Raw genomic sequence first — 20515 nt, 5'->3', positions numbered from 1 at the left:
GTGTGAGCTCCCACGTGTGTGTGTGGGCGTGCAACTGTGTCTGCGTGAGTGCCTATGTGTGCATGTGTGAACACCCACGTGTGCATGTGTGGGCATGCACCTGTGTCTGCATGGGCACCTGCGTGTGTATGTGTGAGCTCCCGCGTGTGCATGTGTGAACACTCGCGTGTGTGTGTGGGCATACACCGGTGTCTGCGTGAACACCCAGGTGTGCATGTGTGAGCGCTCGTATGTGCGTGTGTGGGCGTGCACCGGTGTCTGCGTGAGCACCCGCGTGTGCATGTGTGCCAGCGCACGTGTTTAGTGGGTGCGGTGGAGCAGAAGGAAAGAAGGAAGAACCTAGAAGACAGAGATCTGGGAGGAGAGAGGCGGATGGGCTGCTGGTGACTCTGCTGCTGCCCATGCGGGTCCAGAGGCAGGAGACTCATGTGCCGCTCCCTGACCACCGCCCCCTACCCACGGTCCCATCCATCCCCACCCCAGCTGCCCCCTGCCCACCCCATCAGCCCTCCTCCCCGCCCCATCCACCCCCTGGTTGCCCTCTCCAGCCTGGTGACCTTGGGTGGGGAAGGAAAAGTGAGAAATGCTCCCTGGGCTCAAATAAGACCCCGGGGCCTGGGGCCTCCGGGCCCAGAGCCGCAGGAAAGTGAGCGCAGGCCCAGGCCAGGAGAGCAGCTGCCTTCGTCCCCTTAGGCTTCCTCCCTCCCTGCCTGAGGACACAGGATTGCCTGCCTCTTGGCCTCTCCTGGTCCTGGGAGCTGGGGCCAGGCTGCGCACCTGGGGCCCCTGCAGAGAGAGGCCTGCAGCCAGGGGAGGGGTGAGAGTGGGGTGGGGGACTGCTCCGAGGGCCAGCTCTCCGGGTTCAACACCCCTGCTGGGGCTGGGGCTCCAAGAGAGTGTCTCCTGTCTCCCCACAGGCCACCTGATCCAGTGTGTGGGACCCGCGTCCATGAGGCTGTAGGCTCCCTAGGGCAGTGACTGTGCCTGTCCCCTCTGCTGTTGCCTCAGCACCTAGCGTGCATGCTCTGTGAATGTTTATCGAGTGGACACTGTCAACAACAGGAAACTTGGTTCATTAAATTACAAGAAGACACAGGTTGTCACTGGCACTGCGGTGCATGGAGCCTGGCCTCTCCTGTAAGAGCAGCAACATGGCGGCCTCATGGAAGCTTGGTCTCCTGAGGGCAACCCCGGGGCTCCTGTTGCCTCCCAGGGCATTGCACACGCAGCCCCTTACCCAGGTTAGAGCACATAGGGTTCCTGCTGGGGTTTGCGCCCTGGACCCCCCTCCTCTCTCTCCATCGAGGGGTCAGCTGTTCATGTGGCTGCAATCAGCCCGAAGTAGGAAATCTCTAAGGCCCCTTAGGAGATTTAGCCTGTCTTCCTGCTCATCCATTACATGTTGATCTAATGGTTTAACACTCTGAGAAGAAAGTTCTTAATTCCTTAATTTCCTAGCTCCTGGGAGAAGCCTGGACTGTGTGGCTCTGGTGTGGACGACCTGCATCATACGCATTTACCGAGCCTGTGACGGGCTCCTTCCTGCGGTCGCCATTGCTCTTGGATTCAGTATAAAAACTATAGGATTTCTTCTGCCAAATCGGGGAGGCTGGGTGACTTTGAAGCAAAATGTAGGGTGGGAGATGTTTTGTAAGTCTTCTCACAGCCATGGGACCTGGGACCAGGAGACAGAAAAGCTGGGTGCAGTTCTTGGCCTAGATCTGAAAAATGAGAAACATGGATGTTGTCGTCCTGACTGGTTTTTGGAAAGGGAGGCGAGCCTTAACCTTTCCATATGCCCGAGTCTCCCTGACAAGCGCCCAACATTTGAGGACAGGGGATACAACTGAAGACACAACTGAAGCTCAGGGGCCTTGGCAGGTGCTGGGGGCATCTTTCAAGGCCTGAAAATCGATGTGGGGGTGCTCGAAAGCACTGGGAATTTGTGGGTGTTACCACCGTTCGTTAGAGGATGGAACCATTGCTTCTGTCCACCTGCACCGGCTTCTCTTACCTGTCTTCATGGAGCGAAGAGATGAATCACAATAAAAGTTTTCTTTTTAGAAGATGACACACAGGAAATTAGTTTTTTCTCCTATTTATAGAAATTCCATTTGCATTTATGAGGCTGGTAATGTCTCATAAATATTTCCTGTCAGATAAAATATTAATTAAAAGAGTTTGTTGAGTTATACTCTGAAGTCCTAACTAAAACTCTTCTAAGACAAATATTTGAAGTCTTTTTCTCTCATGTCAGGAGAGTTCCTCGTACATTAGTTGGGTATGTTAATAAGTCAACCTATCAACCACAGATGTGTGCCAAGTAATGAATATGAAATTGCAGTATTTAAGAATTGCAAAAGGTACGAGAATAGTGTAACAGATAATCTCGAAGCTGCCACTCAGTTTAAGAAAACAAGACACAACGTTGTGGACATTGTGAAATCACCCTGAATTTGGTGTTTTTCTTTCTCTCAATTTCTTATACTAAGACCACATGTGCGTGTGTGCATACACCCCCCCCCATTCAATCAGTGAATATTGACCATGTATCAGGATGTTTGTACTCATAAACCATTTTGATTGAAGGCCTACTGTGTTTGAGATTTGGATGTTTACTTGGAGAAAAACTAGTATGTACGATGGCGGCTTTGATCTACAGGGCCTTACAATTTAATTGGGAGGGTCAGCCTGTGTGCAGGAAAAGTTAACAGACAAATTAACAACTTGGGTTTTGCTTCATAGGCGCTAATTGGATGGGATGATGGTGTAGGGTAGATGGCAATGCTCGCACAGCTTGGGGAGGAGGAGCTGAGGGATGGCTACACACACAGAAGGAGTATCTGGTGTGAGCCCTGAAGTAAGACTAGGATTTGAATAAATATGGGTGGAAGGGCTTATATATAGATCATTGAAAAAAGGTGTGGGGAGGCAAGACTCCCAGGTGTCAGGGACCTGACGGGAGGGATTGGTCCTGGCGGGAAGGGCAGGTGAAGCATAAGAACGGGATGGTGACAGTGACTGTAATGAACTGACTGCCTACTACGTGCTGAGCTCAGCTAAGTGCTCCACATCCCTAAATGTTTTAATCTTAATCCTTCATGAGGAAGGTTGTAGTATCTGCCATTTCTCAGATGAGGAAACTGAGGCACAGACAAACTGTCCTCTCACTGGCAGTCATTGATGGTGTTTTTCATGACTCAGTTTTGCTAGATTCCAAAACCATGCTCCTGACTGTTACGGGTGAATTGTGTCCCGACTACCCGCTCTAACTCCCCAGATTTGTTTGTTGGAGCCGTAACCTCTAGAACCTCAGGAAGTGATTCTATTTAGAGACAGTGTTTTAAAGAGATGATTAAGTTAAAATGAAGCTGTTGGGGCAGGCCCTGATCCAATCCGGCTGGTGTCTTTATAAGAGGAGGAGATTGGGACACAAGGAGAGGCACGGGTGGGGGTGAGGGGACAGGGCACACAGAGCAGAGGTCATGTGAGGACCCAGAGAGGAGCCAGCTGTCTGCAAGCTGAGGACTGCAGCCTCGGGAGAAACCAGCCCTGCTGACTCCTTGATCTTGGACTTCCAGCCTCAGGAATGATGAGGAGTAAATCAGTGTAAGCCACTTGGGGTGGGTGTGTGTTATTTTGTTCTGGTGGCCCGAGAACACAAACCACGCTGGGTGCAGCTCTGCCTCTCAGAAGGGCCTTGCAGCCCAAGCCAGGGCTGGGGGGACAAACTGTTGAAGATTTCTGAGTTGGGGAGACATGTGAAAGTCATTTTTGTGAAGATCTTCCTGGAGCCGTTTTGTGTATTATTCACCCATTTATTCACCCGTGAGGCCAGCGGTCTGAGCACCGCTCCTGGGGAGCCTGTAAGAAATCCTGAATTCCAGGCTCCACCCCAATCCTGCTTCATTTTAACAAAACCCCCAAGTAACACCTCGGCACGCTGAGGTTTGCGTGAGAACACAGGGTAGAAAACACAGCTGAGGAAGACTCAGCAGATCCAGTGCTTGGCAGCATGGGGGGAAGAAGGAGAAGAGGAGGGACACTGAGGGGCTGGCCCCAGGCTCCCCAGGGATACTGAGTCACACCCTGGCCCTGCCCCTTCCCTCCTCTGAAGCCCTGACCACGGGGTGGGTGCTGAGAGTTCCATTCCCCATCTCTCTCCTTTACCTACAATCGACAAATTTCTTGAGGGGGTGGACCTTGTTTCTTTTTTTCTTTTTTTTAAATCCTTCCATTCCCGGTGTCTGACATCATGCCTTTTATTCCGCAAATGCTTGCTGAATGCATGCATGCCTCATGATGGGAATCAGGAAATCGGAGGGAGCAGGTGGCTGGGGAAGGAGACGTAGGCTTGGAGTGTAGACAGTGCATGCTAACTAAAGGCTGGACGAGTGTCCTGAAGGGGGTCGTTGGAGACGAGGAAGGAGCGGATGCCTGAGTTGAGGAGGGAGTCAGGGACAGAGGTGTGGATTTTGGACTGCCGCCTGCAGAAGGCTGGAACCCCTCAGCTAGTTTATGTGTCTGGAGGAGGGTGGAGAGGGAGAGAAGAGGCCAGAACTGGGGGCCATGCTCACATCTGGGGTGAGGGAGGAGGGGAGCATCTGTCCTGGTCTGGAACAGGACAGAATGGCTGGAGGGTAGCTCTGCAGGGGGGTGGGGATGGGGGGGGCACCACGCAGAAAGGATCAGGGTCAGGAAAACACTGTGGTCGGGTCGGCGAACCAGGTTCAGCCGTTAATAAAAGCTTTCCCTAGTAGAACTTCTCTCCGAAAGCCATCTGCCCAGAAGAGCGGAGGGTAAGAAGTGCGCGCCCGCGGTTCCTGCTGACCACAGATCCCGAAGGCTCCAGGAAAACAGACCTGAGGGGAAAAACACCATCGATCAGGCTATCAAGATGTCACTAGTAATTGCAGGACGTATTAAATAAGGCTTTCTTCATGCCTGATTTCCATGCCCACGGCTCTGCTTCCTGAGTCGATGAGCATCCCACCTGTCACTGGAGGATCCCAAATCCATTTCTCATCGGACCTCTTTGGTTTCTGACGTTAGCGCCCAAGGGAGCGTTCCTAAAACGAGCTGCCCGTTCCTGAATTTCCTCTCATTCCTGAGTCCAGGCCCGGGTGCCCAAGAGAGACATTTGCCACAATTGGCTGCACAGCTGATTTTATTGAATCAACATCTGTGCTCCGAGAAGGTGGGGCAGGCAATGGCGAGAAGACTCTGGATTTTGTCCAGAGCGCTGAGCTTTCGAATTATTGCACCACTGAGGGCAAATGATTTTTTTTTCCTTCCTTGTCCGTGAAGAGGGAAGATATTAGAAGATGACAGAAAATAAACAGCCATAATTCCTTCCTAGCTTTATTGATAAAATCTCATTCTGCTTTACGGAAAACTGCTTGGAGACGCTTGACCAGCAGGCCCTGCCCAGGCGGTGTCCACAAGGGGCCAACACCCCCATCTAGTGGTGGACAGAGATTTCTCACTCGGTAGAACGATTCGTCGTTTGTTCATTTTTCTCTTTTGTCTTTGTTTTATTAAAGAAAAAAATGCCTGCGTTCAAGCCTCACGATGCTCTGTTTAATAGGAAAACAGCCAGGCCTCCTCCCCAACCCCCAACCTCCAGACGCTCCGCCTTTTATCTCTGCTATTTTATCCCTGTTGGTTTTAACCACGCATCTCTAAGCAATACACCTGTAGTGATAGTTCTAGATACTTCTGTTTTAGAGACTCTCTAACTTCCCACCACTGAAGACGAACCGCCCAGCAGCATAGGTGGACCTTAGCTCCCCCTCATCCTCCACCCCCACTACTTCTGTCCTCCTTTCTCATTTCCCGTTCCCCCAGTGGAGTTTTGTTAGAATTTCTATCAGATCGTCTTGTGTTAATACCAGAATGTCTATAAAATTCTGAATGGAGCATAGCTCATCTGTGCAGTTAACCAGGGTACCTTTTCTGTCATGCACAACTTTTGGGTTTCCCTGGAATCAATAACACTCTTGGTTTTCTTTGCTTTGTTGCCTCTACTCTTATCACCAGCCTCAACAACACCTTTCCACCTACAGTTTCAAGGTCTTCTTAAGATGGCCAAGAAAAAAAAATAAATTAATTAAAATAATTTTATTTATTTATTTGTTTGTTTGTTTATTATTTTTAACTCTAAAAATTTTTTTAAAAAGATGTCCAGATATATAGGTGTTCTATTGATTCCATCTCTTGGGGGAGTCTGCTCCTGAGCTTTCTACTCCCTTCAGTCTTCTTGGATTGCCCTCTCAACCGTGGACATGGCTGGCCTCCAGGCGTCTCTCATCCCTTCCCCTCTCTCTTACTGCCTCCCATTTCCTATGTCTCCTGTATGCTTCTTTCTTGGTTCACTCCCTCACTCTGAGGAACACATTCTATAGTTCCTGTCTGGGAAAGATAGCCTGCCAGGTTAAATTTTTTTGAGACTTTGCATGTCTGAAATATCTCTGTTCTACTGGATTGGCACCTTGGCCAGGTATGACATTGTAGATCACAAATCATTTTCCTTCAGAACGCTACAGGGAGGTCTTAACATTTCTACCCATCTTTTTGATGATGTTGAAATATCCAAACCTAGTTTCATTCCTGAAATTTTTATTATCCTCCTTTTCCTTTCTGAAAATGCCTGTACTGAAGTGTCCCAACGATGTGACCCAGTGTGGGACTATCCACCCATCGTGCTGCACGGTAGGTAGACCAGCCCATCATTGCCTTCCATTCTGAAAAACTTTCTTGCAATGCTTCTTTGATGATTTCTTTCTTCCTGTTTTCTCCATTCTCTCATTCTGGAACGCCTATCACTTACATGTTGGACCTCAAAACCTCTCATTGTCTTATCGTTTCTCTCCCAATTTCATCTCTTTGTGGTTTTGCTCTTTGTTCTGGAATATTCCCTCTACTTTTTCTTTCAAACTTTCCATTGAGATTTTGGGTTTTGCTATCATATTTTAATTTCCAACAGCTCCATTTTTTTTCTAAGGTTCATTTTGGGGGAGGGTAGCATTCTTTCTATTTAAAGCTTTTTTCTCCCTGCCCAGTCCCTGTTTTCATCAAGAGGCTTTTGCATGTCTGTTTGTTTTAAGTCCTCAGCTATTAGGTAATCTTCTAAGAGGAAGCTCTGGGCCAGAGGATGGTGTTGACAAACTCGGGCTGGGCCATTTCATTGCAGGAACCCCTGACAGCAGTTTTGTCTTGGGTGGGGGGAGTAGTCAGATTTTTCAGGAGCAGCTCTTTCAGTCTCTTGTTTGGAGGGTCAGATCCTGGCTGTCAGCCTCTGAAATCAAGCGGGGAAAGAGAATTGGGGATTATCTACTATGGATATTTTTACTTAGTTCTTCTTTATTCAGGGCATGATAAACCCATCCTTAATGGTGCTGTGGGTCCCTCTGTCCAGGGGCCCTTTGCTTTATCATCTCCAGGAATAGATCTCCAGCCCAGTGGCAAGGGAGGACCAGGAGAAGTTTTTTGTTTTTTGGGTTCTTTTTGTTTTGTTTTGTTTTGCCTGGGCTGAGCCAGGGAGGGCATTTGGAACTCCAACTACTATGCTCCCTAAAGAGACTCAACAAATCATCTTTCTTTGAGCTGCTTCGCTCACCCCCTCTCCAACTTCCAGAGGTAGACTGTTATAGATAGCTAAATCTTTTAGGATTCTGAGTATACACTTGCTGGCTCCTGTGTTGTTGTTGTTTTTTTCCTACACAAGCATAGGACACATGTGTTTTCTGGTTTCGACAATGTTGTTGTCACTGTGTCTTGTCCAGCTCTTCCTCTCTTTGACAGTTAATGCTTTTCCTAAAACTGTTACTTTATTAGGATTTCAAATGAGAGCAAAAGTAGAAGCATTTCTTTAATTCACGCTCTCCATACTCAAGTCATCCATTCATTTTTAATCATCCATTCTACAGACATTTGCTGACCTCTTGCTGTGCAGTAGGTTCTGGAGGTGCAGTGATGAATGAGGTTATATTTCCTGCCTGCAGAGATGCCTACCGTCATGGTAGCAAATAAATAATAAATAGTTATACAAGCATACAGAGTGAGAGAACACGGCTAATGGTGATCGCTGGGTGTCTCCTGTGAGGCCAAGTCCTCCTCGAGGAGGACAGGTCTCTCTCTCCCAAGAGACCCTGAAAGGCAGCAGAGCTCAGTACATTTGCCAAGGTCCTTGCAAATTCATTTACCTCATTTCAAGCCTAGCCATCTCCCAAGAGCACCCATTAAAATCTACCTTCCTAATGTCTAGACGAAAATGCTAACTTATTTATTCATAGTGAACATCATACCTGTGCTGGGAACTAGAACTCACACCATGGCCCGGTCGATGAATTTACAGGGAGAGACCTAAACAGGAAGTCATATCATGATTAGAACATTGCTGAGTGAACCTGGAATCCAGCAAAGGGCATTAGTTGTAGGTAGACTGATTATGAGTTTTGGCTATTGAACAAGAAGGAAGGTCATAGTCAATGGGCTGGAATATTGAAGTCTGCTGAATGAGGCTTGCCCTTCCCTAGAAAGTACCTGATTCACAGTGTGATTTTCTTCACATACTTTGGTTTTCTCTTTGCATGGAGACGCAAAGGGGTTCAGCTTTGTCTAGAGCGGGTTCAGACTCTCTTCTCCCTGCATTCCACCCTCTCCCTGCCCAGAACTGTTCGCTCCTCCCTGACATTCCAACAATGTTGAGATTTTTATTGGGTCATGGGACATGGTCACTTGCTAGATGGTGGGTTCTGCACGAGCTGTCCTACATCTCTCTGATAGTGGGCTCACCTGGTGGGGATTGAAAAAAACATATGAAGTGTCTGTCAAGCTCTACAGGGCCACAGAAAAGGACCACCCTGCCTCCTTTTGTAGTAACATTGGAAAATACTTACTGGGCAGTTGTTCCCAGAGAATAAGCTCCCCCTTATCTCAAGAGAACCTGATGATCATTTGCCCCAGTGTTTTCATAAAGGAAGAAACCAAGCCCTAAAGCAATTGGTGAGAGGGGCTGGGAGGGCTCTTTCTCCTCTGCTGAGGATCTGTAGGTCAAGACAGGAGTGGGTCCAGGGATGGGCGCACACCGCCTCTGCCTAATGAGCCAGGGAGGATGGGTGAGGTCAGGAGGAAAGGGGTGGGGTTGCACAAATAAAGGTGGAGAACAAGAATTGCCTGTGCTCATATCATTTCTGTTCCAGAACACCAGGGCAGCTCGGGTCATGAGGACAAGAATGTTGATCTGACCCAGGATCATGAGGCCAGGGTCATCACTCGCCCTTCTCTGCAGTTACTTTCCCTTGTTTAAATGACCACATAGCATAATGGTCACAAGAGTGTTTTGCAAAGGATAAGCCAGATAAAGGGAAGCTACCACGATGATAGTTTTATAAATTGATGCCAAGAGCCTTTCAGGGAGGAGAGTTCATTGCTGGGATTTTTTGCCTGAGGGTAAGACCAGCCCTACATCATGCTACCCAAGCCTAGGCCAGGCCCTATTTGTGTTCTCCAATCCCCAAAGAGCATGTCAGCCACTTGCCATCTCCATTCCCACAGCCCCTGCATTCCCCGGGGCCTCCGGAATCAGCTGTCTCCACCTTCATGTCCCAGTGGGAGACAGCATGGCATGGCCTTCGCTGGGCATTGGTAGAGGACTTAGAACTAAAACCAGGATTTCCTAATATCCCGGTCATATATGATCTTAGTATTACACATAATAATAATAATAATAATAATAATAATAATAATAGTCAGCAACATTTATCTCGCACTTAGCAATAATAAGGAATGTCCACACAGTGTTGTGTAAGGCGATTAGAATTTGTCCCATTTTCAAAAGAAAAAGCTGAGACTCAAGGGTTACATAACGTCGTACTGCTCTGAAGTGGCAAAGGCAGACCTCAAACCCAGACTCCCTGACTCCAAGCTCATGTTTTTCATATGACCCAAGCTCCCTGAGGGTGTCACCCTGAAATCTAGGGTCCGTATCCTAATGCACATGTCCTCCCCTTGAATGAGATCCTCATTAATTTCACCCAAAGTCGGAGTGGGGCCAAGCAATAGCAGGGATCTGGCTGGAAGGACACTGAGACCTACTCTTTGGAGTCCAAGTTGTTAGATATCTTTGGAGGGCCTGGGGTTCATGGTCCTGGGGGCACTGAAGACTGATCCAGGCCATTAGTGGGCAGACCTTGAGCAATGTGGTGACGGCTGGGCCGGTCACCGTGGTAGGGAAGGACTGTTCACATCAACTACTGTGGTGGAAAAGGCAGCAACTTCAAGGTCACTAGACTGGCGCAGGATACTTGTGCTTCATCATTGCAGAAAAGTTGGCAATTTCCAGAGCCAAGGTTTGTGTGCCTGAGTTCAGAAGCTGACCCTCATTGCTACGGGAGCCTGGGAAAAGCGCCTGCCGGGTACCTGCGCAAGGGGAATTTGCTACCTGCCCACCGCTCCCCTGTTCCCCTGAGCGGTCAGTGAGCACAGAGGTGACCGGGTGAGAATGCATGAACGTATTTATATCGACTCCTGATTTTATGGGGACACGTGGGAGCAACCAAGAATCTAGAATGAAGTATCTGAGACCCTTCCAGCAAAGGCTGGTGTTGCTGCAACACAGAGGCCCTTCCCTCCAGCTTTTCCAACGTTTCTGGCATGATTCTGGTCCTCCGCCCTGCCCTGTCCTGGCCCCAGATCTGCCCCTCAAACAGACACGTATAAGAGGCAAGGCCATCCTCCAACCCTTCCTTCCGTGGTCAGCTGCCCTAGCTTGAATTGCACGCTCTATAGGGTTCTGGAAGGTCTGTGCATGTCTGCAGGAGTGGTGAGGGTGGTCCTCCAAGAGTCTACTGGCTGCCACGGAGATTGTAGCCCTAAGGGAAGCACGTTGGCCCTTGGCGGGACCACGTCACCAAGTAGCCACCCTTGGTCTTCGGAGGGGAGGCATGACCCCGAGTGCCGCTGAGGGTGGGGCACTCCACGTTGTCCTCAGCTCAGGCCCCGTGGGTGTGTGTCTTGGTCCTGGTGTGGCTGCCTTGGTAACTTTCCATTAAACCGAACCCCTCTGCAGGATGGAATGTGCCTCTTCTGCTCACTTTGCCATAGCGTGCGTGGCATGGTATGGGGAGGCCCATGTGTCAGGGTGGCCCCAGTGGAAGGGAGGCATGGGGTGCTCTGTCAAGATGACATCACTGCTGGGGGAGCTGGCAGGGCAGCAGAAGAAGAAAACTGTAGCATGGCACATGCAGCTTGTGCCTGACCTTGAGCACACTCGCTGGCAAGTTCTGGAAGGTTCCTTTTGGAGGCTGGTAGTGCTTCGCAGGGGAGCAGGTGCCCTACTTTTGCAGGCTGTACAAGGCAAAGGAAAGAGAAGACTCAGTTTCAATCATTGTTTGGACAAGGTATGAGGCTCTGGAGCTCTGGAGCTTGAGGAACTCCACAGGACCCAACGATGACCCAGACAAAGAACCTCCCTAGGGAGGGAGAGAGCTGTGCTCATGGAAAAAAGGGGCAAAGACAAAAAAAAAAAAAAAGTGTTAGCCAGAGACAACAAGAGGTAAGGGAGAAAGACATATCTGCTGCCTTAAAGTCTGAGATTCTTCTGGAGAAGCCCAGGGAGGCCGACTTCGGGAGGCCCCTCCGGCTTCCCCTCCGCTGGGGAGGAGGTGAGGTTACACCCGCAGCTGAGTCTTCAGAATGCAAAGCAGGATCTCTGTGGTGCAGCTGCCCCGGGGGCTCCCGGGCTGGCTCCCGGCCCTATTTGTATTCCTCTCCTCAGTCCACCAGACATCCTCTTGGTCCCAGGGCTAAAGTGACCTATATTATTTCGTCCTTTCCCAAGGAGGCTTTTTTTTAATGTATTTATTTTTATGTGTGTTTATATATAGTAAGCGACCCCCGGTTTTGTCTTTGCTTGTTTTGCAGTAGTTCTCAGATTATAATAAAAGGAAAAAAAAAGTTTCAAAAAGAAGAGAAATGTAAAAGACATTTTAAAAACAAAGGAAGAGGAGACTCGAGAACCTGGGTGTGTAATTTCGCTATCAAGCCCAGGGCGCTCCCTCAGGCTCAGGGGAGAGAGTTTCTGGGCTCCTCCTAGAGGTTTACCGAGTGCCCTGCTTGGCCTCTGGAGGCTCAAAGACCACGAAACATATTGAGGGAGTATTTTGTCGTTGCGATTTGCTTAATATTTATGCCTCCATAGCACAGTGGAGTTAGGATCTTGGATTTGAGTCCCACTTCCTTTACTTACCATTTGTGTGGTCAACTAAAAACAAGCCATTCAAGGGCTGGCAGGGGGCTGTATGGGTTATTTAGCATTTGTAAACAACACAAAACAAAACAAAAGTCACCTCCAGCTCAGCAGCCAATCATCCTATGAGATCTAAGGAGGTATTAATAAGAGCATGAAGCATTCTAACATGAAGGAGGTGATGGTCCATTCCACTTGGGCTGGCTGGAGCGCCCCTCTGGAGCACTGGGCTCCCGGGACCATGGTTTTAGGAAGACGATAGGCAGGCTGGAGTGTTTGCGTGGATGTCACTGAGGGGAGAAAGCATGGGAAACGCGGGCAGGCCAGGGTCCCTTTCACTGTTGTGAGGGTGTGGGGGGGGGGTGTTTGGGAATCTGCCTGGCAAGATGGGGTTGCGACCGACGCTTTTCAGATTGCTGGTCTGGGATCTAGAGATGGGAAATACTGGAAGGGCCAAGTTCACAGAGCAGGCGTCTCAAGCCCGGGTGCAACCGCCAAGCCCGGGAGCTTTGGGGGCAGGCCGTGCAAGGAAGGCCCTGCAGGGACGGCGCTTGCTAGGCCTCTGTCCTCACTCCTAAAATGGGGCTAGAAAGGAACATCTCTGCATCCTTTACGGAGACGCAGAGGAGAGAGGAGAGCAAAGCGCCTCCACTAGGGGCAGGAAGGAGGTCTCTCTCCCCCTCAGGCCTCAGCAGGGTCCCGCGGTGCCTCTGGTGGGTACAGGCTGGAAGAGAGCAGGCCCCGGGGCCGAGCGGGCCGCGGTGGACCAGGAGGCCTACAGGCCGCAGGCGCCTGAGAACCCGTCCAGGGCCTTGGGGAGGCTTCCATTCTCGGCAACGACCTGGAGACCTGGAATCCGGTCACGCTCGTTGCCCGGAGTCTACCTGGAGCAAACAGCCGACAGCCACGTTCCATTTACCTCAAAGGGCCGGGGGAGGGGAAATAACTGGTGCTGTTGAGGACGGAGGCAGCCCTTCCTGGGGGAACTGAGTGGAGCCTCTGTCTCTGGAGCTTCTCTGCGCCGCGGGAAGGCCTCGGGGCACTGCTGCAGGCTGGCGTCTTTTTCTAGAAAGCCTGGCAGAAAGAGGCACGGGGCCAAGTGTGCAGCCTCCTGGCACCTTCTCCTCCTTGTTTAATGGCGCCTTCTGAAGGGCGCGACCGGCAGGGCCATAACTCGCGGGCTGCGGGGCCTTGTGCGAGGGGCCGGGCCTGCCGGGTGTGCCCCCGGCAACGTCCCAGGGGAGGAAACATCTCACACTTGCGGGAAGCGCGCAGAGTTGTCGGGATTGGTGGTGATACCCGTAAACACAAGATTCTGAGAGGAACATGGCAAAATTCCTCAAGAGACAGAAGATATAAAACAAAGAAAAGCTGCAAGCGTCATGGTCCATCATGCTGGCCTTGCAGGTGTCTGTCTCCTCCCTCAAGGCCGCATCGGTCACGCGGTAGGAAGTGGACACGAGCAGGTTGTCCTTCCGCCATCTTGTCCCTGGTTCATCTACCAGCGCATCTTCTCTTGAACAACCTTCCTCCCCTGAATATTCTACAGGCCCCAACCTACCTTTGCTCTCCAGCCTCCAAACTATTTCTCCTTCATCCACTCACCACGTTCCACGACCCTCCCCCGGTGAAATTCTACTTCTCCAGTAGCACCCAGGCCAAACACCGCCATCTCAATGGAGCGTCCCCAAGTAACCTTCTCTGTATTCATAGCACTTTCCATGTGCTGCGCCTCCTGTGTTTGTGACTGTCCTCTCCACCCCAGATGTCAAACTCTTGAGGGCCAGGGTCATGTTTTATTCATCTCTGTAGCTCCCCAAGTGCCTGGCGCTGTGCCTTTCACGCAGTAAGGCCCTCGACTCAGCTTTTAGTGGATTAAATGGAATCACCACCAAAATCCTCGCTTCACTCAATCCTATTTCTTTTCTTAAAAAGCCCCTTGACCTGGAATTTCTTACAGAGCGATATGCTTTCATCTTCAAGGGCCGTGCGTGTTTCAGAGGAAAAGCATTTCGTCTCCCGCAGATGGCCTTCTCGAAACCTCTCGGTCGTGAGACCCGCCCAGAAATGCTCTTTCCTTTTTGTTAGCTCCGTGGGATTATCTCCTCCTCCGTAGCAGGCGTGTTCCAATTTGACCGCCACTCTTCCACCAGACACGGATTCTCAAGAGAATCAAAGCCTGAAGATGAAAGAACATATTCCATCAAAGAGCCCCTGTGTCCGTCCGGTCCCCATCAAGTCCTGGGAGCCCTACCTCACCACCTGGATAGGGCGGAGGTGGCCGGGGACATGGGAAATCCCCTCCCTTACGTACAGATGACAGACCACCTGTGGTCTAGGTGAGTGAAGATCCCATCTTGGTCTCACTGTGTTCAACTGCAACACGTCGACATGCTTGTTTGGCAAAGAGCACAAGATTTTGGTGACAGAGCCATGTGTCAGGAAGTCTCGAGCCACACGCTGCTGGGCTCTTTTGCCTGGCTCTGGGACACGTGGGGTGGCCCCAGGGTGTGGTCCATATGACCAAACAAGCCCCCCCTCCCAGAATCAGAGTCAAGGTGGGGAAACTATGCCCCCCCCCAAAAAAAAATCACCACCACACGGCCCAAAGCCCGAGCGCCAGCCTTGGACGTGTCTTCCTGAGAAGGGCCCTGTCCTGGGACACACGCTAGGGGGTGGGGGGAGAGGACGTAAGGACAGGCTCACAGTGACGGTGACCTTAGCCTTCACCTGCCTTTCCTTCCACCCGGAAGGACACGCTGAGTGGAAATACCCCAAGTCACTCAGTGTTTGCTGTTCCAAGTCACTGGCAGCTCTTGCAGCGCTGGGAAAAGGCATTCATTGAATATTTACCTCCTTCTTTCTTTCTTTTTTTTTTTTTTTAAAGATTTTATTCATTTATTCATGAGAAACAGAGAGAGAGAGAGAGTGAGAGAGAGAGAGAGGCAGAGACACAGGCAAGAGAGAGAAGCAGGCTCCATGCAGGGAACCTGATGCAGGACTCGATCCCGGGACCCCAGGATCACGCCCTGAGTCAAAGGCAGATGCTCAACCGCTGAGCCACTCAGGGATCCCTACTTCCTTCTTTATTTATTTATTTATTTATTTATTTATTTATTTATTTATTTATTTCTAAATAAAGAATTTGTACTGTATCAATTTTCCTTATTTGACATCACCTACTGACTCCCTAATCTGGGAGGTGAGGACTTAGGCCTCCGTTGGGGAAGCGCTCCCGTTTCCGCTCCTTCCTTGCCTCCACTCCCTCCCACGTTTATGACAAAAATTTTATTAGCTCAATGCCCAGTGTTTACATCACTACGATTCCCTGAATGCTGTTCACAGCTGAGCCAAGTGGTGTATTCTAAATACACTTTCTCTTTTTCATAAATGTCTGTATTTAGTGGCGCTAACAATTTTCACATTTGCCTCGTTCTTTGAGTGTCTATTACTCGTTCATCGTGCAAATCCCCCTCAGAACCACGAAACCCTCTTATATACCTTGCGTGACTCTGTTTTCCCGGAGAGGCTGACCTGGCTGTCCCTGAGGCCGCTGGACAGATGTCCTCCAGGGTGGTCCCTCACCTCGTCCGGGCTCGCCTCTTCCAATCACCCACGCTGGGTCCCTACATCTGGGATTTCTCATCTCTGTCTGTCTCTCTTTCTCTCTCTCGGGGTGTCTGCCCTCTGTTTTGGCAAATGCATCCTCCACTAATTTCCTGGAGCACAGTCCCTGAGAAGTAACGTTTTTCCAGTTTTTTCTTCTTCCTGGAACTTTTGTGGGCTAGTTTGGGTCCTCCAAGAAGCAAGTTGCCGGGACAGCGGTGACCGTGCAAGGAAGATGCCCCCTTGAGGGGACGTGGGGAGGGCAGCAGGGGAGGTGCAGGGTGGATGGGCCCCTGGTGCAGGAGACAGGAAGGGAAGGTTGGAGGGGTCACGTCGCAGACCACTGTCCTGAGCGACAGCCGCCGTCGGAGGAGTCCCACCCGTGCCTGGACCAACCTGCCTTGGTGGCTGGAAGCGGCCCGAGCAACGACAGTAATGGGTCCCAGCAGGTGCAGGGCAGTCCTCAGCGGCTGTGGGGCTGGAGTCGGAGGTCAGCTGGGCATGTTCTCTGGCTGCCACGTCGTCTCACGAGGATGCCAAGTCGCCTACACTGACCCTGTACTTTTCTAGTCTTTCCCTTCCTATCCTCGACCCTTAAAAAAGAATCCTGACAAGCGTTTTCAGCTGTGTTTTCCAATTATTTTACCTCATCTGATATTTTTAATTCCTAAATGTTCTGTCTTTTATGGGGGGGGGGATCCTTTTTCTAGCTTCCTGTTCATTTTTTTCTGTTCATTTTTTAAAATATTTTTTAGATCATTTTTTACATAAGTTTATTAGTATAAGACACCATGATGACTCACAAGGAAAAAAACCCCCATGTTTCCTATTAAACTGTGACACGATATTTTCTTAGAATGTTTACCATATGCTTTATTGAAATCGTTGTTAAAGATTTTTTTTTGTTACAGGTGTTTTACCATTCGTCATAGTGGTGTATATTTTAAAACCGGTGAGATGAATTGCTCAATACATTTCTTTTTTTTTTTAGATTTTATTTATTTATTCATGAGAGACACACAAAAAAGGCAGAGACACAGGCAGAGGGAGAAGCAGGCTCCCTGCAGGGAGGCCTGATTCGGGACTCGATCCCAGGGCCCCGGGATCACGCTCTGAGCCGAAGGCAGATGCTCAGCCACTGAGCCACCCAGGTGCTCCTGCTTAACATATTTCTAAAGAAATTTCCCATTTGGAGTGCAGCTTTTCTGCATCCCTTTGACGTCCAGAGTTGTTGAGTCCTCTTTCTGTGTTTTGTCACGAGATAGGTCCTCTGCGCCATCAGGAGCACTGGCGGTGCAACATGTCTTTAAAAAGTGCTCCGCTGTAGTCTCTGGGATTTTTTCATCGGCTCCTGACACCTGTCCTGCATCATTTGCTGCGGGCGCATCCTCGTGTGACACACAATAGTCCAAAGATCTAGCTTCCTGTCCTTGCTCATGTCTGCACTGTAGTCCTTTCTCTCTGCATCTAAGTGTGGGTTTTAGCCATTTATTTTGCTCTCTGCTCCCTCTCTCCCCAGGTACCCTTTCTGTTTTGTCTTGATCCTTCTCTTTCATGTTAGAGCCATCCCTCAAATGTCTGATGACCTGTGGCTGCCTATTGACATTTAAGAGAAGTGCCAACAAGCTCAAAGCTGCAAGGGAGAGGGGCTGGGTTAGCTACTGCCGCTTGGGTGACCCCCGGGGGTCAATCCTGGAGGTCTTACCGCTCAGCCCATTGTGTTTTCCAACAGAGAGAGAGAGAGAAGTGTGCGCTTCTCCTGTGTGGGGACCGACAGGGGCCTGGGTGCTCAGAGGGAGGAGTGGGGCAGGGGTCTCCCAGGCAGGAAGGCCCATTTCCACGCCACCCCCTTGCTGCTTTCAGTTCAGCGTTTCACCCCTGCCCTCAGCTACATTCGAAGAACCCAAATCCTCATGCTCTGCTTTTCTCCACGGTCACCTTCAAAGCCCAGGCTGGGGACGCTGCTTTCTGCAGGCACAGCCTCCCACAGCAGCGCTGCCTTGGGGCCGCCGGGCCCCCACCCCCGGGGCTGAGAGCTTGCAGCTGGCTCCCCCAGCCGCCACTTGGGTTGCCCTCTTCATTTGCTCTCCAGCTTCCTGAGTTTTGTCAAAATCCCTTGACTGTCGCCTTTCCCATTCTCTTTGTATTTGTGGATTTTTTTTACCTCTTCAAACTCCTTGCCTCTCGTTTTCATGGCGTTCCGGTGGGAGCAAAAATGAACATGGACCTACCATATTTTCATCGCAAAATTCTTTTTAATTTCTTTTCCAGATTCCCCAAATGAGGAGGTCAGGGCTGAAAGGGTACAGTTAGAACTGCTTTTTTCTTTTCTTTTGAAAAGAAATACAGTTGAAGTACAGTTGACATATGATATTATGTTAATTTCAGGGGGTCTAATAAGACCTGCTCTTTCTTTTTTAAAGATTTTATGTATTTATTCATGAGAGACACACAGAGAGAGAGAGGCAGAGACACAGGCAGAGGGAGAAGCAGGCTCCCTGTGGGGACCCCGATGTGGGACTCGATCCTGGGACGCCAGGATCACGCCCTGAGCCAAAGGAAGATGCTCAACCACTGAGCTACCCAGCCACCCAAGACCTGCTGTCTCACTAACTAGAGTGGAGGCAGGACAATGACCCAAACCCGTTTCCTCACCTGCGGACATTGGGCCCACCCGGGAGATGATCACCTCAGTGAGGTGATGGCTGGGAAGAGCTGATGCATCTGAGGGGGGCCTGAATTTACACCCCAGCTTGGTCACATGCCAAATGAGCACCTGGAGATGGGAGTGTCCGCTGGTCCATGAGTACACGGTTTACAGTAATGCCTAATCCGAAGGCTGTTAGGAGAACTGAGCTGCTGTGGGCGAAGCCCCCACGCAGACAGGATGCTCAGCTCACAGTGGGTCTTCCCCTTCCTCTGTTCAGACCAGGAAGGCCTCGCCTTAGTAGTGCTGCTGTGACGTGCGCCTCGCACCCCGATTGTCCAGGCGAGCCCCAGAGCCCAGGACCTGGTCTTGCCCGACACCTGCCCCGCGGCCCAGGCTGCTACTTGCCTCTTGGACGTTGTCAGGTGCTATACCCTTGCGGTGGGAATGGGATGCCGCGCTTTCCCCTAGGTCAGACAGGCACGTCTAGAGACCAGTTATCTACCCAAATGGCTCCTGTTGGGATATTAGTCACAAGTAAGAATATCTTTGAAATGTTCCAGATTTCTTTAAAAAAAAAAAAAAAGAAAGAAAAAGAAAAAGAAAAAAGAAAAAAGTAAACCATTGCACTGACTCTGGGCCCCGGCCCAGGCGCGGAAGCAGGGAGGCTCCGGGTGGAGAGGCCAACTTGTTGGTGAAGGCTGCAGGCCAGGGCCAAGGCAAAGGGCCAGGCGCTAGCTGGGGGCCACCGTGGGGCTGGAGCCAGATGGCTGAGGACTTTCTGGGTGCGCAGAGCAGGAAGGAGCGACGGGATTCCTCCCAGACGGTGGGCGGGGGGCAGACTGAGGACAGGCACCTCGTGGCAGGTGCCGCGCTCCAGGGGTCAGACATCCTCCCTCGCATCTCATAACCAAGACTCCTGGAAATGGAAGAAGCATCAGCCCTCCCCTCTCTGTTGCCTAGCAACGGCCTCCTTCTCCTTCCCCTGGGTCCCCAGAGGCCTTCTCTCCGGTGGGGGATGGAGGTGAGATAATTACCTGGTCTGCATGACACGTTCTGGCTGCTTCGTGCAGGAAGTACTTGCCGTGCAAATGAATAAGGCACTTAGGAAACCATTTATTTTCCTCATTTGGGATTTGTTCTGCACTGTCATCAGGAATTAATGTTTACTTTTGAGAGGTGCCTGTTTGCATGTGTGGGTATTTCCAGTTGTCTGGTGGGTAATTGGGGGATTAAAAGGCATACCCACGGCTCACACTTGGACTCGGGATGTCAGCCCCTGCCCTGGAATTTGGATCAGAGAAGCCCTTTTCTTGAATTGTCCTGTGCCACCCCAGTGTCTCTGAGAGTCAGGGCCACCTGAGAGCTCCCATCCTGGCCAAAAAGCAGGTGCCAGCCCAGGGCTTGGGAGGAGAGGCACCAAGATAGGATTGATGGTGCAAAGATTTTATTTGGGGAAACACGTAGGTGAGAGAAAATAGAGAAGGTTCCGGGAGAGCCATGGGATGAGACTCAAGGTTGATTCTGAGTGACAGAGACATGGAGGCAGTGCTGAAGCCTCCTAGCCTGCCCTGGAGTTTCGGGAAGGTACAGAAATTCTCCAGCTAAACTGTTGCCGGGGGAGCCAGCCTCCCCTGCCAGCAGCGGCCTTCCCGGGTGGGCCCTGTGCTCTTTCACTCGGACTCGGGCACCCCCTCTCCCTGTCCTTGGACGTCTGCAAGATGCTATCTCACGGCCCCCACAGCCAGACTTGAGGAAGTGCACTGCTGGGGGCGGGGTGCGAACCGGGTGTGGGGAGGTTATCCTGCCAGTGGGGTCAGGATACCCGGAAAGGCAGGTAGAGGACCACACAGCTGAGGGTTGAGAAAGGAGGTACTTTTGGAGAAAAAGGAGAACCTAGGGACAGAGGAGCAAGGGTGGGAACTGGCGTGCCCACGGGAGACCTCCCGTGAAGGGGGAAAGGCACATCTAGCCCTGGCTTTGAATCTCTCCTCTTGTTCCTTTCCCATGGT

This window comes from Canis lupus, chromosome 3 (assembly GCF_048164855.1).
Source record: "Canis lupus baileyi chromosome 3, mCanLup2.hap1, whole genome shotgun sequence".
NCBI lineage: Eukaryota > Metazoa > Chordata > Mammalia > Carnivora > Canidae > Canis > Canis lupus.
The sequence above is the reverse complement of the archived record's forward strand: the minus strand, read 5'-3'. Positions refer to the sequence as shown.